Below are 27213 nucleotides of genomic sequence, written 5' to 3'. Positions count from 1 at the left end.
CACAGCCCGGGGAGGCCTCCAAGCCGGGCACTTGCGTAGCCCACACCCCGGTCACGCCTGCACCTCGGGTGGGGAGATCTCCAGGCTCCGGCCGGCGGGTCCACTGCTTCCGGCACTCCGCTCGCTTCGCCGCCCGGGAGGTCCTGCCCAGCAGCGGAGAGCAGCCGCTCCAGTCAGCCCACTCACTGTTCGGTCCTGGGGTCTTCAGCAGGGCTGGGCGGAGATCCCCGGCCCCGGCGCGTCGCCATCTTGGAGCGCAGGGAAGAGAGCGGGGGCGCCCCGGACACTGCGCCGCTCCACACCGCTATAATTGGCTTCCGCAGTCCGCTGCTGCCGGGGAGCCCCGCACACCCCAGTCGGCCAGCTCTGCTCCTCACCGCCGTCTCGTGGGCCACCGTCTCGTCGGGACCGGGCCACCACTCCCGCTCCGGTCGGCACCGGTCAGCAATTCGGCCCCGCTAACTCGGTGAGTTTTCGCTCTGCGGGACGCCGGAGGCGGCGGTCGGCCGGTGACCAACTCCCCCGATAGAGCAGCTACTCAGTGTGGCTCCGGGGGGAGATTCAGCTGAGATCAGGGCTTGGGGCCTTGGATGGGGTCAGGAGCTCCGGCAGACACGTCTTTCTACCCCGCCATCTTGGCCACGCCCCCACAGCTCATATTTAAACCTGAATATGAATCCAGAGGTAGATATGACATATTGAATAGAGGGAACATCCTTAGATTATTTAAATCAATTTCAGCTTTAGACAACATCAAGAACGATGATATAAATTCTATCGAATTCATTGCAGACAAGAATAGTACCCAAGAATTGACATTGGTCACATTAAATTCTATGCCAATAGCAGAGAAAATACTAAAAGAGCTCCCAACATATAAGGCCTGGGGAATATCTATTATAAAACAGGAGCCGAAAATCTATCCAACTCCATTTATTTACGACACAAATATGGTCCAGAAAGAAAAAAACACCAAACAAAAAGGAACAGTGTTAAGGAATGCCCGGGGAAGATCCATTAGCACATCAAGAATGGCAACACTGATGGGAGGAGCTACGCTACGAATCAAGATGGCCGCGTAAGCTCCCGGCTCCGCTGACCTCCGCCAGCAGCTCGATTATCCTGTCTTCAATCCTGACCTTACACCTGATTTTCTTGTTTATGAAGGTCTACTGCTTCTAAAGGTGCATTCCCGAGATTTCTACCTCATCGGCTGACGAAGATACGCCGTGTTTCCATTCTCGGCCTAACAACGTGTGGAGGCCAGGGCCTCGATTTCTAGACTATCCGGGTCAGAGTTGAACAACATCGGCCGTGAGAGCTAGACTGAGCCCGGTCTCCCGAAGAGTTCCTGAATTGTTGACTTTTTGTGACGATCCTTTGAACGATCTACACCGAGGACACACCAGCGTGCCACGCCAGCTGCTGTGGTGGGGGTCCGGTGCCCGGAGACCTTGCTGCCCTCCCGGGGTCGACGGGCTGGGGCCCTCTCTGACGGCGAAGGTGTGTTCTGTAAGACGGGGAGCGCCCATTACTTGATATCAGATTTGCGTGGCCTGCGACTCCGGAGCAGCCGGCCTCCGGGGTTCAAGTCCGGCTCTGTTGCCTATTGAGAGGGGATGGAGCGGACGGAAGGCGCGCCATCGCTGCAGGCCGTTGTGGCCGCCATTGGGGCGCTCCATTCGCACACAGTCGCTGTGTTCCGGACACTGATGGTGAAAGTGGACGGTATCCTGGAACCTGAGGACGACACCTCGATTGGTTTCCAGCTAGAGATGGTACCAGCGGTGCATTGCACATCAGAGGTCGAGGTCCCCGTGCATAACCCGGAGTTCATGAACCTTGACGGTCCCCTATTACCGACAAGCCAGCCCGTGCTTCTCGCTAGCGTCTCTTGCCTGATCCTGCTGCCGCCTAACGCATCTATAGACGGTCTTCCATGTGGCTACGAGTTCCTTGGTGATGGTTTGGGATACTCGCTGTTTTTGGACACCTTTCCTCGTTCGAGCCGTGAACTTTTATCCTGTATTCGATCCTCCTGTGCTGACAAGAACTTTTGTGGACGCTTTGCCTTTTCCCTCAAAATGGCGGCTCGAGTGGCAAAGACTCTTATGACGGACCGTACTGGCCAGGGCTGAACTTTATCGCTGGGTTCCGATAAAATAGCTTTTAGCGATGCCGGGGTTGTGCCTATATTGTGACGAGAATTGGGTGGTTGTTGTTTATCCTCCCCTGACTGGTTTGTATAATTGCTAAATATTGATTTTACCATGTCTCGGGGTGGTCGCTGTTGGCGGGGGGTACAGGAGACCGGGAGTGTGTTTGCTTTCTCCTCCTCCGCTTTCTCTTTTCCCTTCCTTTAGGGTAGTTCTTGGGCGACAGGCACGCTGCTAGTGGGGTTCGGCCGTAGCCATTGCAGGGGTGCAGGGTGGGGGGTTGGGGTGGGGTTTTTTCTTTTGCCTTCTTTTGTTCTATGGCCCCTTTTGTCTTTTCTTTTTCCTTCTACGAGAGATGGGCTGTTTATTTTTCCCGAATCCTTTATTGTCCGGGTGTCTTCGCTGGCTTAATTATCCTGTAACATTGTGGACGAGGTCACGCGGGTGGGATTGCTTTGATTGCTTAATAGATTGCTTATTTCCTATTTCCGTTATGTGTACCCGTGATGGGCCTTTTACTTCTTACAGTGATTATTGTTTGTATATTTCCCCCGCCTGGCCCTGTTCTGTATTTTACTGCGAAACACCTGATATCTGTATTGCCTGCTCTTGTCTTACTGTTAAAATAAAAATATATATAAAAAAAAAAAAGAATGGCAACACTACCCTCCCCAACAGAAACAACTCCACGAATAAACGAAAAATGGATTGCACAGGCTCTGCATAGTAATATAGAACAATGAAGGAATAACATTCCAGTCCCCCAAACAAAGGTAACTGAGTTGAGAATGTGTTCATGGAACATAAACGGAGTAGGGACAAAGCTCTCGAATGCGCAAATAAGGTCTATTCCTTTACCCTGTCACATCTTATTCCTCCAGGAAACCTAGGAAGTACACCCCTTTGTACTGGAGGGTTATGTAGGATACTATGGAAATGCAAGTAAAATTCATAGGTATGGTCGCCCGAGTGGGGGGTTAGCAACTTTTATTTCCAGTAGCATACAAGCTGAACATGAGCAACTTGTAACACACAGTAAAAATACACTTATAGTCAAACTGAAATATAAAAATATAGACCAAAAGGAAATGTCCTTAATTATGATCAATGTATACATCAATCCTACAAAAACAAGTAGAGCAACCATATGTGCAACCCTTAACACCATATTATTGGAACAAATCATAGAAAACCCATTGGTGGACTATGTGATGACTGGGGATTTTAATCTTAATTTACTAATACCGTTCATAAGGGATGATGTCTCACAATCACAAGACCTCCAATGATCAATTCCGCACCAGGACTATCAAGGAGTCACGTCTAACCAGGTACGAAATCAAATTGGTATAACATTCATTAAGGATATAGAAGCATTGGGATTGCGAGTCCTTAACGGTCGATTTAAAGAGGACACACCCCCAGCATACACCTATATCGCACATAATGCAAGCACTAGGATCGATTAAACAATGGTTTCACTCAACATATTTCAAAACATAAACTCTTATAGATTAGTTAAAGTCGGAGATAGTGACCATTCTCAGCAGATAATAACTGCCAACATTAGACACAATATTAACCAACCGTACCATACTGTGCCGGGGTATACTGGAACAATAAACTATAAAAACTAATTTGGACTAATCTGAATAAGGATAGTATGACTGAAAAAGTTGAGAATATTTTAAAGAGCTGTTTTACTGAAAATATTACAGAAACAGCAGTTGAACAGTGGGTGGAATTCACTAAGAAAATAGTGAAACCCCAAACCCAGCTTAACCCCAGCAAAAGGAATGTAAAATGGAAAGAAGAAGGAAAGGACTCATATATGAATCTTCCGTATACAATAGCGAAGTTAAAAAGAGACCGAAACATAATAAGAAGACAAATAAAAACCACAGTAACTAATGATTAAATCTTGAACAATCTAAAAACAATAGATCAGTCCCTGAAGAAGCTAATATGGAATGAGAAATACCAAGCTAAACAGGAAATGTGGTCCAAGTTATTTCATGCTAGCAAACAACCAAACGCAAGAGAATTTTGGAAAATTATAAATAAATTAGTACGGCCGAACAAATTGGTAGTTTCATCAACTTTAACCGAGCAAGAATGGGCTACTTTTCTTGAAAAACATCTAAACAGTAAGGGAGCAACAAAAATCGTTGTGAACATACAAGAGAACTCTATAATAAGTGATGAGATGCAAGAACAATCCATAATATCAAAAGAACAAATAACAAAACTAATAAAGAAGCAGAAAGATGGTGCACCAGGTCCCAATGGGATACCATTTGCCCTCTTTAAAGAAAACCCGGACTTTTGGTCTAGCTATTTGTAAAAGGTATTCAAAGAAGTTACAGAAACAGGCATCATTCCTGAGTCCTGGCGAGGATCGCTAATTTCCCCCATATTCAAGAAAGGCAATTGGGCACTTGCGGAGAATTACAGACTCATCACTTTACAAGATACAGATGCCAAGCTGTTTGCAGGAGTACTACTAATTACATTAAATGAATGGGTAACAGAAAACAAGATCTTGCCATTAAATCAAACTGGTTTTATTAAGGGGCTTGGAACAACGACAAATATCATGGCATTATCTCTAATTGAAAAATCACTCAGAGTAAAACAGCCCTTGTATCTGTGCTTTGTAGATTTTAAATCTGCTTTTGACTGCGTGCAAAGGAACCTATTGTGGAAAAAACTTATTGAAAAAGACATTCCAATTGAACTATTAAGACTGATTAAATTGTTACACAGTAAAACCTGGGTAAGAGTAAGGATGGGGGACGGCCGATCATTAACAAAGGAGATTCCAGCAATAGAAGGGCTAAAGCAGGGATGTGTGTTGGCCCCACTCCTTTTTAATCTATTCCTAGGAGATCTATCAGGGAACCTTGACGAACTTAATGCACATCCCCCGAAGTTAGGGGATAAAATGATATCTAACTTAATGTATGCAGATGACGCCATCCTTCTAAGCCGTACTAAAATCGGTCTTCGGCGCTTAATTAACAGATCGGCTTTGTATGCTAAGGAAAATGGAATGGTGATAAATGAAACCAAAACAAAAATTATGGTCACCAGGAACATAAAACTGAGAAAAAAAAAAATGGTATATGGAAAACACCCAACTGGAACAAATTGAAGTGTACCAGTATTTGGGTGTACTTTTTGACCAGAAAGGAAACTATCAACTACATAAACTGGACATACAAAGAAAAGCTAATTCACTAACTGCAGCATTCAAGATAGGTCAGATTTCCGAGTGATTTCTGTGCTATCGGCTACTTTTGAAAATTATAGGGGCTAAACTGCTCCCAACAATAACATATGGTAGTGAGGCATTAATGGGAACGGATGCAGAATTGATAAACAAGGTCCTTTCCAAAACATATAAAACTCTCTTCTACCTCCCAAAGAATGCCTCCCCAGCACAAATTAGACTGGAGTTCGGGTTAAATAATCAAGTTCTTGCAAGAAAAGGCCAATTTATCAAAATGTGGTATAGGATCAAAAATGACCATGACAATCATATATCTCAGCTACTTTGGCAAGAAATAAATAAGAACACAAGATCAGTTGCATGGAAATATCTCAAGGATGCATTAGAAGAGTTTGCACTAATGCCAATCTGTTAAATCCTTTAAAAAAATAGTAAACCGAACAACAAACCACCTATCACTTGTAAATGATAAAGATACGCTGGCTAAAAGAAAACATTTGTGGTCCGTAATAAATGGATACGAAAAAAAGAAAGTACAAGAATACTTGGAGATACCCTGGTCTGAAAAAAGTAAACAATGTCTTGTGAGAGCAAGATTTGGAATTCTGCCAGGCCTTAGTCACGCCCCGCCGTGGAAAAAAACCAACAGTAGCACATTGTGTAGACTTTGTAAAGGTGGAGAAGAGAATATTGTCCACCTTGTATGTATCTGCCCCGGACTCCGTAACGAAAGATGCACAATACTTAAACCTCATTTTAATATGCGTGAAACAAGGACATGTAGACAGGCATTGAAAGTCTGTTCTCATTCGAACTATATAGTCATGAACGCTGCCTTTGTAAAATTCCTAAATATAGCAACTACAAAACTGGGAGAATAAATTAGAAAAAATGCTTTTATGAATACTTTTAAAGAAACTTTTTAGGATATAATTGCTTTTATCGTATTGTTTTTATTGAATATGTCAATGTACTGGAAATATTGTAAGATTTTAAATAATCAAACAATAAAGAATTTACTTACTTACTTACAGTCGACTGTCTGAGGTTCCGCAGGGGGGCCAGAAGAACTATAGGGGGATGACATTGCTAGGTCCCGATAGGCGATCTAGATATGTCCCTTGCCATGAAGGGTCTCTTAGCCCACAGGGTGCCATTAGTTTCCCACCTCTGCACTACTTTGTTTTACCTCTGCTGTTGGTATTGTCAACTATTTGGCCTACCTCCCAGTTCAAGGGCACCCCAAAGTCCTGGTTCTTGGCACCCTGTGAAACCTCCTTAGCTGAATTCTTCAGAACATCCAAAGTTGCGTTGAAGGTCTCCTGGCTTCTCGAATTTCCTTGAGCGAATATTCAGCGTGACAGTCATCGTTGCCAGTTCCAGGAGGCCAAATTTAAGGTCTAGTTTCTGCAACTGGGGTCTTAGCGCAAGAAATCTTTTCATCTTAGCGTTGGTATCTGATGAGAAGCCAGCTACAGAGTAAACCAATGAGTTCTTTAGTTTGTACAGCCCCTGTTTCTTGGCCGTCACAATGATCAGTCTTGCTTGTTGGGGGCGTGTGCAGCACACCAGGATATGTCACAGGCAATTAAATGCTGACGTTAGGCATGCCGTCACTCGGTGGGCCCTTTGAAACTTCAGTGTAGGGTCGAAGGAAAGAGTCAGAATTGCAGAAATGTTGCAGGACATTTTGATCTGCATTCTGGGAACACCTATAAGGCGTACATTATCTTTGCGAGTGCAACCCTTCAAGTCTGTAGTCTTCTTGCGTACTTGCCAGCGTTCATTACTCCAGTCTGGTGTTTGGTCGGTTCTCTGCTTCAAATCATCAACCCTGCCCTCCAAAGACGTGAGCTGTGTTCTAAAGGTGAATATCTCTCCTTGGAGTGATTGGATTTCCACGGTTGCAGCTCCTACCGCTGTGTTCACCAAGGCAATGAACAGGTTGATGTCCGCCAGTTCCGTCTTCAGTGTGGTTAGGGAGGCATCTAGGACCTCTAGAGTGAAGGTCATGACTGTAGTTATGGGGGTGGGTTGTGTGCATTTGGCCACTGCGTCACTGCTTTGCGTTTGTGATTTGTCACGTGGCACCGGGAGGAGAATACAGAGAGCCTCCTTTGAGTGGTAGTGTACAAACAACTCCGTCCTTCTCAGTGGGCTGAGTCGTTTGTACATGTGGCATTTGAGGAAGAGACTGATGGGAAATGTGACTGTAGATGGGTGCTAAGATCACATAGGATCTATTAAAGTTCTGTCTAAATCCATCACAGGCCAATCTCTAGGCAGTAATGGAATGGCTGTATATGATATCACTTGCAAGATTATCGCCAGCTTAGAAGCATGATAGAGGCCTATTTCTATGGCTCTGAAGAGAGCCATGAACAACCAGTCCCGTGTTCTCAGTGTTCAAGTTTCAAGTTTATTTTATTTGCATAGTTTGTTAAAACCATTGCAACACAAAAATAGTTAATTACAGTACATTTTGTATATATAAAAGCTCCTTAGTTATAAAAGGATAAACGTTTCTGTTAGATAACTATACAATAAAAATTCAAATATTAAAAGTCACTTATTCAGGCACGTTATAACCGGGAGTACAAGTCACGTTGTTTCCGCCACAGTAATTCATGGGTATAATACTTTGTTTGTAATTCCACAGTTACATTTAAAAGTTGGATTACAGCTGGTGGTTTGATTTCCGGTAGTTTCTTTTGGCATACTGTCAGAAATTTTACCAAAGCAAAGTTTAGTTGAGGGTCACTTGGGGCAAGGCAAGCCAGAACTGCCTGCCTCCTGGTTCTAATTCCACGCTGGTTGAATTTTGCTTTCAATATTTGTAGCCGTTCTTGTGAGAGTTGTTGGCAGGAGCATAATAGATGCAGCAGATCTTCCGATGCTAACCCGCATAGGCGGCACCTATGGTCCACCTTCTCCTTCAACCAGGGTGGAGAATGCTGAGAGCCTGGTAGCAAGCCCAATCTGAACCTCATAAAACGAATTTTTGTGTGCTTGGCATAACCTGTGTTAAAGTACTTCTGGTCTGCTTGCTGACAGTATGTATTCAGAGTCATCCACCCATAAGACCTTTCGGCGAGTGAAGCTTTGTCCTCCAGCCATGATAGATATTTGACTCATTTCCAGACTAGTTTCTTAACTACGCCCGAGCTGGTGGGAGTTTCCCACAGTTGGTTCAGTGCCAATTCATGTAATCCTTCTTTGAGGTATCTCGCTGCAGGTGAAGAAGTGTATCTGCTTATCTCTTTCCATAACTGTGCATTAAGCGTCCCTGGAGCGGCTTTGTGTATTTTATCCCACGTTATGATGTAAGCCCCATGTCTAGCAAGAGACTGCTTCTGGATGCCAAACTCAAGCCTTATTTGCGAGGGGGGAGTATATTTGGGTAACCCAAATATAATCCTAAAGGTGCTTGTAACTGTGGAGTCCAGTAGGTTGGCATCTCTTCCTTTCTGGGCTTCACTACCATAAGTTATTGTTGGCAGTAACTTTGCATGGATCACCTCAACTCGTGTTCTCAGTATAAGATGGTCGCCGGGATGCAGCTCTTTCTCGACAGCTGCGGTAGACTCCAGGGCTGGTAAGTTGCCAGTTATCCCTCAAAGCTGATGACATGGGGTGGCTTCACTCGGACATTGCAGTCTGATGTGTCCAGATTAGCTCTGTTCACCTCATCGCACTCCAGCTGTCCCCACCTTGGGGGTCACTTTGCAGTGGTATCAGGAAAGATGCCTTTGATGCACGGTTCACTCAGGTGGCTCAATGGCGGGATTCTCCCTTTTATTTCCTTGGATTGATCAGACTAAGGTAGAAACTGGCAGTTGTGCGAAATCGGGGTGAGTCATAGAGTTTAGGCTGCTGAGGAGGCCACGTCTCCACTCCTTAGCAAGCTGTTATAGGAGCCTTATTGTGGCATTTATCGGAATCATTGAGCACCCTCTGGATGTTCTCCAGTAATTTGTCATGCCTTAGGGTAGTGTCGATGCCGCCATGGAGCACATTGGAGCTCGGCGCCCAGAACTGCCGCTGGAGCATAACAGATTTGCGGCCATGCTTATTGGTGTCTAGCCCTGCACTCCGTTGTTTGTTAATATTATATGTTAATTGTATACAAGAAGTGAGAGAAACACTTTGTATGTAAGAGTTTGAAACCTGCACTGAACTTTTAGCACCATTGTATAATGAAAGACTTCTGTATACTTCAAGGACATTTGCTCTCAGTAAAAAGCATTGGTGAAGAAGCATCAGAGAAAAATATATTGTTCTTTGTGAAACTAAGAGTAATCTTGGAGCAAAGTTATGACCTCAGACACCAGCAGTATTGGAGATGGGGCTTCTGGTGTAACACTGCCCCGTTTCCCCTATTAATGTAAAATGTGATACTGACCAAGAAGCCAACTTTGCCAGAGAGAATGTCTCTGAAAATGTGTGTGTTTCAAGCCCGAGGAAGTAGAGCAGGATCATGGCAGAAGATCAGCTCCCAGCAGTCTACGAAATCTCTACACCATACTGGATGCTTTGGAATTGTTAGACACCTCCTTCCCCAAAGAGATTTTTGATATGCACTTGATGGTAAGACTAGAACAAAAATACATCTTGTCATACATCCAAGATCCCAAAAATATATAGATCACTGTTTGGAAAAGTTGGCCCCACAGTGAAGTATTGTGGCTGTGTGGGTGCCTGCATCCACAATGTTGCTTACCTTCAGCACTGTTCCATTGGAAAGTCAAACTTATCATCCTCTAACTTGTTAGTCAGAAGTAAACATAAGTTTGCTGAGGGGATGAGACGGTGCAAGAGAGAGGAACGAAAATTCAGTTCCTCCCCTTGGTGGCATTGCATTGAACAGTGGGCAAACAACTACCATTCTGGATAACCTATGAAATGAGAAGGCCTGGTTGTATGCAGTAACAAAACGGCAACATCTGCTTTATATGCAGCTTGGATCAATAGCAAGTTCACCAAAAAAGACAAAGGAGAGGAAATTCCGAACAAAATATTTCAGGGAGAGTGTTGATCTATCAATAAGGCTAGAAAGCAGTCAAGTGAGGTTGGAGTTGCTAACAGACTGATGACTGCACTAATGTGTGGTCAAGCCCCATACTTCACGAGGGACCTTTCAAATCTCCTGAAGAACATTGGTCCTGCACCAGATGCTACTCTCAGCGAATATATTGTGTCACCTGCATCTATGTGTTGTACTCCTTGAGCATGGCTACAGTAGTGAGATAGAGTGGCTTCAAATATAGATGGCTGGAGTTGCTGCCTTGAAGTTGCACTGTCAACCTGGAGGCAAAGCAATTCCATAGCATAAGCTGATGATTTTTGTAGCCAGGGAGACACTATACCTTGATCTTTTATAAGATGGTGGTAACACTTCTGCAAGTTCACCCAAAAGTTGATCTTGATGAATGTCAATATTTGCACCAGCTGAACATATGAATTCTTCAGGATTAAGCCGAACTCCTAATGTTTCAATAGACCGGTTTAGCATTTATGCCTTTGAAATAAAAGGAGGCGCGAATTATGGTAGAGATGTGAAAAGAGCTGAACATACTGATTGGCTAGGGTGGTAATCCCATCACTTGAGTCAGTGAAATTGCTCTCCCTCGCAGCTCCACCATTAAGTGAGGCCTTCCCCCGAGCCCCTCTTGAATGTTGGTGTTCGAGGCCCTCCTCCACCCGCAGGTTTTACCTGCACCTCATCCCTGGTGGCCCAGTGGACCTCTGTCTCCTTTCTCTCGCTCTGCTTTTTCTCTCCTTTTTCATTTGTTTTTTCCCTCGTTTCTATCTCCCCCTTTCACTCTCCTTCTGTGTCTCTCCTTTTCCACTTATTTTTTCTCTCATTTCAAGCATGCCCCTTCATTCTCCTTCTGTGTCTTTCCTCCGTTTTTCCCTTGTTTTTCACCCTCATCTCAATCTCCCATTGCACTCTCCTCTGTGTCTTTCCTACACTCTGCGTGCACTTTTGCTGCCTTATTGGCGCTTTCCCCTCTCTTTTTGACCTTCTTTTTTTTTTTTACCTTTTTCCACCCGTTTTTTCCCCGCCCCTGCTGCCAGCCCTCCCTGACCTCTACTTAATGGCGGCCGCGCCGCTGGCACGCCAAAGGCAAGCCCGCGTGCGCCTGTCCGCGACCCAACTGCCACCAGGAAACCTGGATCTCCGCCCCACCAACACTACGACCCAGCGGCACTCCACGCACTCCACCCAGGCCACAACAACAACTGCAAGCTAGCTTCGCCGGCCAACACCCACTGACCCTACAGCTGTCACCACTGCCATCAAACCTACAGCACCGCCAGGAACACGGACCCAGCACAACCTGACCGCAAGAACATACCCGAACTGAAGACCCTGCAATGCATCCTCATCAACGTCAGATCACTCCACAAACACGCCACCGTAATCTGCGACCTCCTCAACAGCACCACCTCCGACGTAGCGTTCCTCACCGAAACATGGATCAACATCTCCTCTGGACCGGACATCGCCATCCCCCAAGTATACAAGATCTCTAGGAAGTACCAGCCCAACCGCCCAGGAGGAGAAATCGCCATCGTCCACAAATTCACCCTCCGCCTGATCACATTCCCCGACGAGTACACAGACCTGATGGGCCACCTCACTTCAAGATACTGGCCAGCCCCACCACCACCCTCCGAGGATCCCTCATCTACCGACCCCCTGGACCCCGCGGACCTTTTGCCGAATCCATCACGTACATCATCTCCCCGCAGGCCATTGCATCCACCAACTACACCCTGCTGGGAGACCTCACCTTCCACCTGGACAACCTACTGGACCCCAGCACCACATCACTCCTGGACTACCTCCACAATATTGGACTCTGCCAGATCATGACTGAACCCACGCACTCAGCAGGTACCACATCACGCCTGGACAACCTCCAAAATATTGGACTCTGCCAGATCGTGACCGAACCCACGCACTCAGCAGGCACCACATCATTCCTGGACAACCTCCACAATATTGGACTCTGCCAGATCGTGACCAAACCCACGCACTCAGCAGGACACACCCTTGACCCCCTCTTCACATCAGGAAACTCATCACCTTCAGCCACACCACCTAACTCCCATGGACCAACCATCGATGCATCCACTTCACCGTCAGAACACCCACCATCCACAGACACCAGCACCTGCTCCCACGAAGAAATTAGACCAGAATCACCAACAATCAGCTAACCTCATCACTTAGCAACTCCAACCCTACCGTCGCAGAAAACGACGACCCCAACACCGCAGCCCGAACTCGGCACAGATGGATCACCGACAGCGCCAACACCTTAGCCCCCCTCAATAAAAACAACAACTCCCACGCCAAGAAAGCTAGATGGTTTACCACCGAACCTCGAGAGTCCAGACGCAACTGCTGCCGCCTCGAAAAGGACTGGAGGAACACAAAACCCACAGAAGCCCACAACAACTTCAGAGCGGCCACCAAAGTCCACCACCAACTCATCAGAAAAACGAGGAAAAAAGCGATCAAAGACAGAATCTCCACCCACACACACAACAGCAAAGAACTCTTCAACATCATCAAGGAGTTCACCCAACCTTCCAGCGAGTCCACCGACATCCCACACTCACAAGACATCTGCGACAAACTGTGCACCTTTTTCCACCACAAATCAAGAGCATCTACTACAACTTCGATGAAGACAATCAACACACTGATACCTCACCAACTACCCACGACACCATGAACCAACAATCAACAACTGAACAGCCCTCACCACCGAAGACACACTGAAGACAATTAATTCAATTCACTCCGGGACCCCCAGGGACCCCTGCCCCCACCACATTTTCTGCTATCCTATGGTCACCCCAAATTTTTGCTTTTTGCTTCACTGGTTTATGACTTAATGTGGCTGTGGGCCTGCTAATCAGACCCACAGCCTGCTGTTCTCTCTCTAAATTAATGCCAATGCACATTAGGTGCATTACGAAATTGGAACTGGTTCACCTTATTGGCCCCTGTAACAGTGTACCCAGGTACCCAGGGCATAGGTGCATCCAAGGCCTACCAGGGGCTGCAGCACGTATTGTGCCACCCCTGGCCTGGCCTCCATATTTGACACAACTGGCTGATCACTCAGCTGGGGTAAGTCGGTGTAATCACCCCTTACTTAGGTGTAGTATGCCTATACCTAACCTAAAATGGACACATATGTTCCTATCAGCCACTCCTATGGAAGGCCTCATCAATCCTGGAGGCAGAGTGCTTGGAAATATGTGAGATGGTGCTCTGGCATGAGCTGAGCCTGTCTGCAGCTTTCGGAACCAATTCCTTTAGCTGTTACATGATACTGCCATACCATATACTCTTAAGTGCATTATGAACCTCGCGGTTAAATGCTATCTTTGGTTTGGCTTTATCAAAACATGTCGAGTAAGGTGTCATACGAATTGGAATACTACCCCCTCGCCAGTTCTGGCGACGGGGGTAGCATTCCACCCTTCTAGAGGGACACGGCATGTACATAACCTGAAACCCGGGTAAAGTTAAACATGAGCCTCAGCATCACAAAATGGATGCTGCCACCACAGACACAAGTCTGACCTACTGCTGCTGGGAGTCCTTCCAGCGAGGGAGGCTTGGACAAAGGGTTTCCTGCCTTGGGAGGTGCTAGCACCACCCCAGACAGGGTTTTGTGTATTGGATAGGACAGGGCTGAATAGAATCAGACATGCCTGGGGCACACAAGGTGTCCCTGTGCATATGCCAGTTCAAACCGGTACTGGGGCTCTCCAGCCCCAGTCTTGGCGCGAAGCTGGACAAAGGAAAGGGGGTGTAACCAACCCCCTTCCTGGTCCCACCCAGATGAGGGACCTAGCAGGTAGTCCGGCCCCTAGATTTGGAATAAGCGAAGGAGCTGTGTCCCAAGACTTCAGATCATCCTGAACTCGACTTGAAACTAAGAAGAAGACTGGACTTCGACATTCTGCTGCACAGAACACTGAAGAGAATCTCCCTTGTGGCCAAGGAGTGACCACCCTGTGAATACAGGCACCAACCAGCAACTCGACGTCTGCTTTGCCGCCGCCTCCTGCCGGAGCCCGAGCTTAGAGCCCGATGAGACCCAGACTCCCAGACATCTCAGAGCCCGATCCACAGTCCCTGCAAAGAAGGGACCCGTGGAGGCACCGAGAGACGTGGGACCGGACATCTCGGAAGACCCTCGAAAAGCTGACTGCGCAGCACCTGAGGCACCCTCGATGCTGTGCTTTGGGGTTTGAGAAGCCCCGACACCGAGCAGCATTTGCACCGAAGATCAGTCCCCCAGCATCTCCACGATCTGCGTGGGGATCTTTTGCACTTTGCCACTCGACGCGCCATCCCGGTCACTTGCCACGCGGCTAGTGCCCATCTTGGCGATGAAAACTACGATTTGCAATGCTGGTCTGGTTGCTCCAGACTGGCCCTTGCTCCCCTGAACAGGAGCACCCGCTCTGACCTTGCTGGTCCGAGTGTTAAGCTTTTTCCACTTCCTGCGTGGCTTGCATTAGCCAAGGCCTGTTTGCTCCAATCAAGTTGCCGACACCGCCATCAGCTAGAGCTTTCGTGGGACAGCTTGTGATCGACTCCTGGACGTCCTTGACCTCTTCGTGTCCACGTGGCTGCGGAGACAAGCTGCACCTCTTCACCTGTTTGCACCCGACCTTGCCTGGTTCCATCCTGGTTCCACGGTAGTCACTGGCTAGTGACTTTGAACATTGTCCCCTCGGCTTTCAGGTCTTCACCTCTTCAGATCCACCCTTGGATCCACCGGAACTCTCCTCGACGACCCGCCTGCAGCATCTTCAGCTCCAAGCACCATCGACCTGCGTGACGAAACCCGACACTACTTCGCACCTGTGCACCCACTTCCTGTGGGTGAGGTAACTCAGCAACACCGGTGTTCCCACACTGGTATACACCTCTAGTGCCTGTGTCTAAAGTTTTATCCTTGTAGGTCCATCGGAAGGTTCCTTAAACACTAACTTTGTAACTTTTACTCACCATTGACTTAACATTGGTGCATGCGTGCACTTTGAGCACTGCACCAGAGTCCCGCGGGCCTTTCCCGACTTCATCACTGCTAGTCCCGAACAGCACCAGCGATTCCCCAGGCCCTAGGCCTCTTTCCTTTCCCCATAGTGGTTCTTATACCACTATTTTAGTATATGGTTTAGGTGGCCCCTAGGGCTCATCCATATAGCGCAACTTTTGTATATTTAAACTGTGTTTTGTTTTAATGCCTTTGCTTCTGTGCTCATAAAGAGTATAGGGGATATTTGTAGAAATAAATCTATATATATTTTCAATATATATCTGTGTGGTGTCCTTTCATTTGGTATTCAAGGGGATTGTGTATGGTAAAACAGCTTGCTTCACATGCCTATACAGAGTTTAGCCTAAGACTGCTTTGTCCCGCTACTAGGATAGCTGGTCTATTAAGGTTGACTTACAACCAATCATCATAAGGTTTGCTTGGCATGGTACAAGGTGATCACTAGAACTAGTGAGCATCATATACCAGGCCAACTTCTCACAGCTCCGACACACCATCAACTGCTCCCTGGCAACCGCATCGTTCCCTGATGACTGGAAACACGCCGAGATCAACCCCCTCCTCAAGGAAACCCTCAGCAGGCCCCACCGACCTAAAAAACTACAGACCCATCTCCCTGCTCCCCTTCCCAGCGAAAGTCATTGAGAAAGCCATAAACAGCCAACTCTCCACCTTCATCGAAGAGCACAGCATCCTAGACTCCTCCCAATCCGGCTTCAGAAACAAACACAGCACGGAAACCGCCCTCCTCGCCGCAACAGACGACATTCGCACCCTACTGGACAAAGGAGAAAGAGCAGCCGTTAACCTCCCTGACCTTACAGCGGCGTACGACACAGCCTCTCACCGCACCCTCATACACAAACTCCATGACACAGGGATTCAAGACAAGGTCCTCGACTGGATTCGCTCCTTCCGCTCCAGCAGAACGCTGCGGGTCAGACTCCCCTCTTTCCTGTCGGACCCTACACCAACCACCTGCGGAGTCCCCCAGGGGTCATCTCTCAGCCCTACGCTCTTCAACGTCTACATGGCTCCGGTCGCCCCCATCATCAGAAACTATGGTCTCAACATTGTGTCATATGCAGATAACACCCAACTATTCCTCTCCCTATCCAACAAACCCAACACCGCCAGACACAATTTTCGAGAAGGCATGGAAGCCGTCGCCAAATGGATGAAAAACAGCTGACTTCAACTAAACACCAACAAAACAGAAGTACTCATCATGGGGCCACACCCCGACCCCGACGTCTGGGACGACACCTGGTGGCCCCCCACCCTCGGAAGTCCGCCCACCCCCACGGACCACGCACGCAATCTGGGAATCATCCTGGTCTCCGAACTCAAAATGGACCGCCAGATCAACACCGTCTTGTCCTGCTTCCACACCCTCCGCCTCCTACGCAAGACCTTTAAATGGATCCCCCTCTAGCACAGAAAGACCTTCACTCAGGCCCTGGTCACCAGCAGACTCTACTACGACAACGCACTCTATGCCGGAATAAACAAAAACCTCACATGTAAGCTACAGAACACCCAGAACGCCGCTGCAAGACTGGTCCTCAACCTGCCAAGACACTGCCACATCTCCCAGCACTGTGCACACTCCACTGGCATCGAAGCTAGAGTCACCTTCAAGATGCTCGCCCACGCTCACAAGGCCCTCCACAACACTGGAGCAGCATACCTGAACAGCCGACTCCAATTCCACGCGCCCCAAAGAACCCTAAGATCAGCCCAGCTCTCCTACGCCGTGGTCCCCCGGAGCAGAAAGACCAGATCAGGTGGCCAATCCTTCCTCGCGGCTAGAGCCTGGAACGCCCTTCCTCTCCACACCAGACAGACTTCTCTCCCCATCTTCACAAGAAACCTCAAAACCTGGCTCTTCGACAGACCCCTTCCTTGATGGACTGGAAACTGCGAAATCCCCCTCCCCCAGCGACTTGAGACCCTCACGGGTGAGTAGTAGCGCTTAACAAACATGTGATTGATTGATTGATTGATTGAGTAAGTTTCATTTCAGCAAAATAGCAATTTTTAAATTTTTTTTATTTGGCATTGCTTGAATTATTAACAATATGGGTAAATTGTCATATGAAGGTTGATGGTTACAAAGAAAGCTCCTGGTTGAACAGGCCTGCTCATCTGCATGAGATTTAACGACATATGAAACTTTCTGAAGTACTCTACACATGAGAGTCTTGAATAGTTTTCAAAGCACTTTTTCTTTCTTTGTTACTGGATATTTGCGAGTCTTTAACAGCATGGAACTGACCCCAAACTGAGAAGCCTTTCTTCTCATGGGTACCTGGCAAAAAAGGTTGAATAAACCATGTTTCCATATAAATAGATACAAAGCTTGTTCCTGTGAACATCTGCAGCTAATGCCCTAGTAAATGACCTAATGATTCCTGCTGACTGGAAAATATAAAGAGGTGAAATCTCAAGGACAGGAAAATAGGGGTGGCCTAGTCTTGCTCTGCGAAGAGTTTTAGTGGGAGGAGGCATGGGATAGGAATTTTGGGAAGGTCCACCTGTTGTCAGAGAGCTTCCTCAAAAGAGATGTTTCAATGGTAGTGGCGTAATCATCTACATTCTCTTACTTGGGTATTTGGGAAGTACATTTTGACTTTGACTACAATGGCTATGTTTGAAACAAGCCTAGTACAACTTCATTGTATCTCAACATCACTATGTGTGCGCAGATACCAAGTTTGTAGAATTAAAAATCAGTCTTATACTGTTGGTGATGAAGAAACTCTGCAAAGCCTTTGGTTCTTTTCAAGTTCCATTCAGTGACCAGGGATAAAGATACAAGATTGAGGTGAAAAAGGAAAGCCTGGATGGCTTTTAAAAAAAATCTTCTAAACCTCACACTCTAGCTTAATTGCAACCTTGTTCTAAAAGACCTCAGGCAAGTAAGCTGCGTGCAGAAGATCTGGCCTCTTGAAGCTGTCCTCTTCATCTTCTAATTTGGTGGATCCATTAGCAGGCCACAGTTGAGAAACCTAATAAATGAGCTGTGAGGAAGCAGTCTAAACATCAAACACACTTATATCAGCGGCCAGATGGCAGATCCTAAATGTCACTTGACTGAGGTCTCCCTCAAACGGTGCCCTAGTTTGTTGAGCCCCACTTGGTAAAGGTCTATAGCTCAATCAAATGATTTTGATTTAAATACATGACAAGGGTTTGATTTTTATTTAATTATTTGGCTTAAGTAATAAAACGCAAAGGATATACCATAAAACACAAAAAAAGCAGTTACAGATTGCGCTTAGGATATTATAGGTAAACTCAATCCAAATTTAATAAAACAACAGATTTACCCCATGACTTGCCAATACTGTTACCCACAGGAAAGTTTTGATATAGGAGACAGAAGGGATGGCGTGGAGAGAAGTCAATCTTGACCGCTCAACAATCTGAAACATGACGCATCGAAAGAACGATCAAATCGAATGAATCTCTTGAAAACCCTCTGTGAACAAGACTGAGGGTCACATGGACTAAACTTGAATTACTGCATGGCTATTACAGACTAGACAAATTACTTGTGAGGACCCTGGAGAGGCGCACTGTGATTGCCAGTGGCTCTGCACTTCACTGAATTTAGTAACCCCTTCGCAGCCCCTAGCTGAGTAAATACCTGCACGATTCATTCCAATTCCACTCTCTGCTTTGCCAGATGGCGTATAGAAACCACGAACTCCACAAGGCACCGATTTTGTTTTTCCTTTAATGATTGCCAGTCTGTCTTCATTCTTATGTGTAATGGCTGAATAATTTGCACCCTAATGTTTTTCAGGAAGAGTCCTTTTGTTTTTTGCTGTCTCTCGTCAATTCCTCTTTTTGTCTGATTAGCCCAAATCGATGAGGACTGTGCCCATTCCTCTCAGGATATCCAGGTGTCTCAGTAAAAATTGATCAGTACTTGAGGGACACCAGTAAAGACCTTGGTGTTAAAGAACTCGAACAGTAAGGGATTAATATCTTCACCCTCAGATACGGGGAACATCTAACACTCTCTGAACTGTTTTGTTGCATTTTTGAATTCCTGTTGTTCGGACTGTAATTTTCATGTGAAATACTTGTTGTATCCTAAAATTGCTTCTGCCGTTAGAGCTCTGTCTCATGGGATTGAAGCTGTCCATGCTTGGCACTACCTTTCAGACTCTATAGATCTATCTCTGTGCAGTCTACTCTGAGTTGATTGTTGTTACTGCTGCCTCATTGTTAGACACCTTACCAGCTATCGCCCTCGTGATTTGCTTCAAATCTTGCATTATATCAAATAGGACTGCCTTTTCTTGCTTCAGGCTGGAAAGACAGAGATTATCTGTGTCTTTCTCCTGTTGATTACTTTCACTTGATATTGAGGATTTGAGGATAAAGAATATATTTTTGTTCTTTTTGGTTAGCCCTATTCCCCATAGGTAGCCTTGGGTGAACACTGCCTTTAACAAGTTTCCTTAAAGAAGGAATGAAGATCATTTATATCCATTTTTGTTCCGGGCTTTGTCCTCATGTCAGTTTCTTTTTTAGTGTTCCAACTTATTCATGGTCTTTCTCGTCCTTCTCTTCGTCTTTGATTTTACATGACCTTTCACCACTTCAGTCACTTAAGCAACTTGTGCTTTGCAATGATTTTTCTGGTCAATATTGGCATTTCCCTCATTTGCATGGCCCTTCTGAGCAGGCAGCCGCATCCTTGTATTGATGGTCATGCAGAAGTACAGTGGCTATAGGAAGGCGTTGTCCTTTTTTAAGGCAAGCAAAAACACAGAAAAACGAGCTATTGCTAAATCCATTGTTTCCCTGGTGTTAAACCTGAAGGAGGGACATGCTGGATTTTGAAAGGTGGCAGCGTAAGGCCAGGCGGATTGTGCAAGAATATGTTGTTATTTCTGGAGCATTACCAGATGCTGCCACACAGAAAGGGCAATCTCTGTAACTGCAGGTAACACTGAATGGCGATGAAGCAAAGCCCTCAGATGGGGACACCCGATACATGGAGCACCCCCAGCTCGACGTTCCTGCCTTACACCATGTTACCGTAGCCAGTGAACCACTCAGAGCAATTTAGTTAACTTGGCCCTAACCGAACCTTGCATTTTCAGGACGCAGTGTACCCCATTCATAGTTACCCCGGTATAAGAGTTTAGTTTCACACCGAAAAGACAACAAATATTATGCCACAACACCAGCACAACAGATAAAAGCTAAGCTTTCGGCACATGCTGCAGGCACTATCCCAAGTAGTCCTGTCTTGAAGTGAACTGTACTCTCACAACAACTAAAGTGTTTAGATAATTTAAAATATATCTCGCTACGGATGTAACAGTGTACCAAATGTTATGATGTAAACCTGCATGTTGTGTACTATACAATTAAACAAAATGGATGTATTGGGTGAATTTAAGAAATGTCAATAAAAAGATTTTACAAAAAACACTGAATGGCGATCTCTGCTGGCAGTGCCACATATCCCATTTTATGACCCAGCATTGGGTACAGTGACATGGGTGGCCAGGGATGCATTGAAGTCATTGTAGCTTGCATTGAATTGAATGATGATGGGGGTGGTATGGGGAAGTAGGGAGGGGAAAATGAACAGCCTGGCAGCAACCAACTTCCAGAACAAAATGGAACTAGAACATTAGAGAAGGGCACAAAGAGGCCATACAGGAGGTGTAGATAAAGGCAATAAAGCCTGTCATTGCCCAGTGGGGACCGCCCTGCACAGTAGATTTGGGACTCTCCACTCAACCAGCAGGGACAGCCTTGTAATAAATGAGTACCATGGAAGTGTACAGGAGGCGTAGGAAATTGGAACCTCTTTGTCTTTTACTTCTTTCTTACAGGCAAGTTGGGTTCTGGTGGATGGGCGGAGGAGGGTTGTGAAAGTGGTTTGCAGGAAAGGCTTTCATTGGAGGAGGTAGATAATAGGAAAAGTTTGAATATGAGCACTTAGGCTGTCTTTTACCTTATCTTCCACTGGATGAAAGCCAACAACATTGCACCATCTTATCACTGAATGAAGGTACTTCCAAACACAACTACTGGGAACTTTTTTGGATATACCCCACCATTTTCCCATTGTTAGACACATTGATAGTTCTTACTTTGTAGATTAATTTGCAAAATATAATGCATTTGAGAATAATATCACAAGATTGAACAATAGTGTCTTAAATTTAATGGTTGCATTTTCAGTGACTAGTATACCTACTAGTTTCTCTTTCGGTATAACATTTGATACTTAAACCATCAGCAGCCTGGTATGGAAACTTTATTTCAGAAATATTCGGCTTTTCTCTCTTCAGTGGCAAATGTTTCTACTTCTGTTTCTAAACTTTTTCTCTTTGATTTGCTCTTTAGTCTGGTAGACGAAGACTGATTCAACCAAATACAAATTAGCTCACCAGTAAAAGCATGTCCACATACATCTGACCACTCTGAATATTAACACATGTGGCAAGGGTTAAGGTTCACTTCGAAAAGTATACTCCTGAACCGATCCTCAACAAACACATAGCTGCCATACGAATTAGAATGCATTTAGCTTCTATTATAAAATATTAATTAATAGCCTTATACAGCGGAACGTGGGCAAAAGTAAAGCTTGGTGATGGGAGACGAATATCCGCAGAATTAAAAATAAGAAATGGCCTCAAACAGGGCTGCGTGCTCTCTCCAAGCCTTTTTAACATATATTTGGCAGATTTGGAAAGTCAACTGCAGAACGTGAACGGACACCCACCAAAACTGGCCAACGAATGTATCCAGTTTTTACAATATGCAGACGACATTGTGGTTTTAAGTCAAACACCGATAGGTCTCCAAAGAGTAATATCCAAATTAACGGACTATTTTGACGGTGAAGGTCTGGAATTAAACATCAAAAAAACGAAAGTAGTGAGATTGGCGGGCTCAAGTAGACGATCATTCAAGTGGTACACAAAGGACAAACATATTGAGGAAATAACATCATACAAATACTTGGGGATTACAATAAGCAAAAATATGTCCTTTTTACATCAAAAAAGAAACATGGTTGCAAAAGCACAGTCACTAATTTTCGCCTACAGAACACTTCAAAAGAAACTGTAATGCCCGTCACATGACCATCTCCTAAAAGTAATGGCAGCCCAAGTTTTACCATCTCTTTCCTATGGGCTAGAAATATGGCACGGGAAAGAAACTGACATTTTAAACACACTCCAGACAAAAATATATAAATCAGTTTTCAACCTTTACAAAGGATCAGCTCCAGCACAAATAAGATTGGAATTTGGCTTGCAAAATCTGATATATCAAAGGAAAGCGGTCTTAGCGAAATGGTGCTGGAAACTCAGATCAGCTGAATTAGGATCACTAAACAATCTATGTTGGCTAGAAATCAAAAAACAATATGATAAACAAGAACCCAATTCTTGGGGTGGCGATTTGCGCACATCCTTAGAAACCCTCAAAATAGAGGAGATCTGGAACAGCCAACTGGAAGAAGCATCCTTTAAAAAGATTTGCAAACTAAATGCAAAAGCTCTATCGCTGATAGAAGACAAAAAGACTCTGGCCAAACGACGACACACATGGACTATATTAAACTCATATAAACGATTAAAACCGCAACCTTACCTCGTGGCACACTTTCGCCTATCTTTAAAAATGAAATTCATGGCTTTTAGACTGGGTGACCATTTTTCCAAAGACTTGATTCCGTCATGGAAAGATACACACCAGGGACCAAGATGTAGACTATGCGGGTACCATACGGAAACATTGTGTCATCTACTGTGTACGTGCGATTCATTGAAAGAGGAGAGAAGAACTCTGTTGAAACCAGTCCTAAATATGTTTCAGATCCGCACCTGCAGGCAGGCTGTTATCAGCTGGATGGGAGCTGGTTCGAACACTTTAATATGTCGTGGCGTAAAATTCATGAAAATAGTAGAGACTTTGTTTCTAAAAGTTGAAACAACCTAAAAATGGGGTCTGGAAAATAATGTTTTACTTTTTTAAAGAATCAGAAAATATATTTAAAGAAAATGAATGTTATCCTTTTTTTCTATTAAATTGTAATTTGTATATTTTATACTTTATGGTTGTGATAAACCAAATAAAGTTATTTTTTGACTGACTGACTGACTATTATAAAATATTGCTCAGGCAGCTCAGTGTTGTATTTTTCTCTTTGTGTATATTAAGATGGTTGTTTTATTTTGTATTGGGATGAAGTAAGTTAAGTTACATGGCTTGGTTAAGCTGTGTAGTCCTATTCTGTATGTTTTCTGGCCTGCCCAGTGTTTTTCATTCAGTCAACTCCAGAGCACCAAGTCCCAGAGAAGGGCTCCATGCTTTTGCTTTGTTGCTTATCAATAGAGCAATGCTGTACTGACTATGAGAACATACAAAATGTACACCCCTCTTGAGGCCCATTATTCCAGGCTAAGATGTGACCAGCTGGGTGACAGACTAATTATAGTTCAGGGGCACTAGCCTTCATTTACTGTGTCTTTCTTGGTTAACACTGTTTCTCTCTCTAAAATGTCTGTCCTGTCTTCTATAAAAGGGGTCTTTTGCCAACCCACGTGTGGGACATATGCATCTGACCTGTGTGTTGTCGTCATGTTCAAAATAAAATGGGTTAATGATGGTGTCCATTTGAACAACGTGTGCATGGATGAACAAGATGGTTGTTATCCTGCAGACTGCACTTCGCTATTACACAGGACTTTCTCCCTGAAAATAGTTTTAACTGTGGGGTAGGGGAGGTTGCCTTATCTTTTTCTTTGTTCAGAAAATGTTTCCCCAGCTCTGGTGAAACTCGTCACTTGCACAGTTTCTCTATTGCTGGTTATCGTATTACAACAGTGGTGTTCTGCTGGACTTTGTGTGAAGGCAGTCCACATCTTAAACAGTTTGACCTAGTCTGTGCTTGAACTCTGCTTTGGAAGTCTTGCAGAAAGAAGAGGACAAAGAGGAAGATGCACTAGTTCAAGGCTGGCCTTGGATTTTGAAAAGGGCTGTTATTTGATTGACTTTCTACCTCTTAAGTGACATATGTATTTTACCACTGATCCAGTAAGTTGTAGTTTGTCTAGTCACAGGGGGAGGTCATGCAAAACATTGCTGGGCAGTTATATATTCCTTGAACTGAATCTGTGCAAGTTATGGATCTCCCTGCAGCTGGGGCAAGCTTGAAGTCCCAGAAAGTCTGGAACTGTGAATTGTGTAGGGAGCAGGACTGCTCTGTGAAGAGTTGCTTCACTCATGGAAGAACATCACAAAGCTCAGCATACTTAGGATCTGCATGGAGAAAGAGTCCAGACATGGAGACCGCCCAGAAGCCTTAAGATAACCACCAGCCATTTGGCCAGGAAGATCTAATTCGAGAACCTCCAGGGATCTTTAGCAGTAGAGACACTTTCCTGAATCTTCACTGGTGAGCCTGTACCTTCCCTGATGTGCAGTGCCATTTAATTTTGGGGTGCCCTTATCAGCTTGCTCCAGTCCCAGAAGGTCCAAGAGATTCGGTGTGTGGTGTGGGATTTGGTCTCGCTGGCTGGAATTGACAATCCTGATTACGGAAAAGGTCAAACCATCTCTCTAGCACTTAAGGGTCAACCTTGGTACAACCGATACAGTTACTGACGCAGGGATTTTGTGGATTAAGGGGAAATGCTGGGCGCTCAGCTATTTATAAGTCGCAAAGTATAAATCGAAATTTAGTTATGAGGTATGCTAAACAGGGTGAGGGGATAAGCCCTATAACCCCTCGGAGAGTGTATGTTAAACAACAACACACAAAGTCACAAAAGCAAAATACCCACTGCACACAGCGTGATAGTATAGCAAAGGTGTGTCCTGATGGACACAAAGACGTTTCAGTTACAGCTGCCAGAAGAAAACAACAATGTATTTTTAAGAAATCTTAATTTAATATTCTTTGTGGCCAGCCGGCACGTGTTTCGTCGCAACGGAATGTAATTTCCGCGACTCTTCAGGGCTATTGATTCATAAAGGCCCAATTTAAGGTCGCTTGGCCGGTGATACTTCCGACCCGGCCATGCTCTAGACCAGGTAGTATTGTGGTAACAGGGTAGGATACACGTCTCAGAATCCGAACACACTAGGGAAACACGTATGCGAGTTTCTAGTGGTCCTGTCTGTGAGAAGTTGGCCTGATATATGATGCTCACTAGTTCTAGTGATCACCTTGTATCAGTCCAAACAACCCTTATGGTGATTGGTTGCAAGTCAACCTTATAGACCAGCTATCCTAATGGTAGCATGGACAAAGCAGTCTTAGGCTAAACTCTTTTGGCATGTGAAGCCAGCTGTTTTACCACAATTTACCCCCTTGAATACCAGATGAAAGGACACCACACAGGTTGTTATGAAAAATAAACAGTATATTTATTAATACCAACACCTCTGAACTCTTTATGAGGTCAGAGGGCTAAGCACATGACAATCTCTTACGAAAAATACGACAAGTTGCACAAAATTACAATGGTGCTCTAGGGGCTCGACAAACCATATACTAAGTAAGTGGAATGTGAAAGTCGATAGAAGGAATGGAGCTGTCCAGAGGCTGTAGGATCGATGGGACCACGCTACACTAACTCTAGGTAAGTAGTAGGAGGCCCACGGAACGAGTGTGCAGAGTGTGAACTCACACGCGAGATGCGTAACAACGTCTATGGACAGTACAGTTCAAGTTAAAGGTGAGTACGGACAATCCTGACTAGGTAGGACTAAAACGACTGTGGAACTGGACACTAGGACAGTTAAACTACCCTTGTGCACCGAAATGCTCTCGTTACCTCACCCACGGGCTGCGGGTGCATATGTGTCAAAGTGTGTCGGGTTCTCGCGTTGAAGTCTATGGAGCCTGGAAGAAAAGATGCTGCAGGCGACCAGGAGGAAGATGTCCGGTGTGATCCAAGGGTGGATCGGTGAAGAAGAGGACCTGAAAGCAGAGGGGACAGTGTTCAAAGTCACTAGCCAGTGACCGGTGTGGAACCAGGAAGGAACCAGATGTCGTCATCGCGATCAGGTGAAGAGTGGACGCTTGACTCTGCAGCCACGTGGACCAGGAGGTGTCTTCGACGACCAGGATGGAGGCACGAGCTGTCCCACACGGGCTCTCGCTGTCGGCGGTGTCGGATCCGGGATTGGAGTCAACAGGCCTTGGCAAAGGCAACCCACGCGGTGAGTGGAAAAGGCGTCTGGTGCGGACTAGGAGAGTCCGGGGTGCCCCTCTTTTGGAAGGGAGCAAGGGCCAGTCTGGAGCAACCAGACCAGCAGTGAAGATTCAAAGGTTCGTCGTCTAGGAGGCCACTAGCCAGCCGGCAAGTGACCAGACAACGCGTCGAGCAGCAACCAAGCAGAAGGGCCCCACGCAGATCTCGTGGAAGCTGGAGGGCTGATCTTCGGTGCAGGGGCTGCTCGGGGCTGGGGCTTCTCATTCCCCAAAGCACTTGGTCGAGTTTACCGCGGGAGTCGTGCTGGAAGCGAAGTGCAGGTTCGTTCAAGATGGCCGGTCCCAAGTGTCTCGTCGCACCCACGAGTCTCAGCTTTGCTGCAGATGTGAGTTGAGGTCGGAGAGGTCTGGGAATCCGGGTCTCGTCTGGCTCTGAAGTCTGGATCCTCGAGGGAAGACGACAAAGTGAAGCCGCTGGACGCTTGATGGTGCCTGCAGTTGCAGGGTGGA

General features: G+C 45.7%; 1 protein-coding gene across 4 annotated transcripts in view; it reads left to right on the top strand.

Moving 5' to 3' along the window:
* CUTC (cutC copper transporter) overlaps positions 1-27213 on the top strand; it is a 290281-nt gene that overhangs the window by 51687 nt on the left and 211381 nt on the right. The gene's annotated exons all lie outside the window — the stretch shown is intronic.

The sequence above is a fragment of the Lissotriton helveticus genome, chromosome 5_1 (genome assembly GCF_964261635.1).
Source record: "Lissotriton helveticus chromosome 5_1, aLisHel1.1, whole genome shotgun sequence".
NCBI lineage: Eukaryota > Metazoa > Chordata > Amphibia > Caudata > Salamandridae > Lissotriton > Lissotriton helveticus.
Note: the sequence above shows the minus strand (reverse complement) of the source record. Positions and strands in the feature narration are given on the sequence as shown.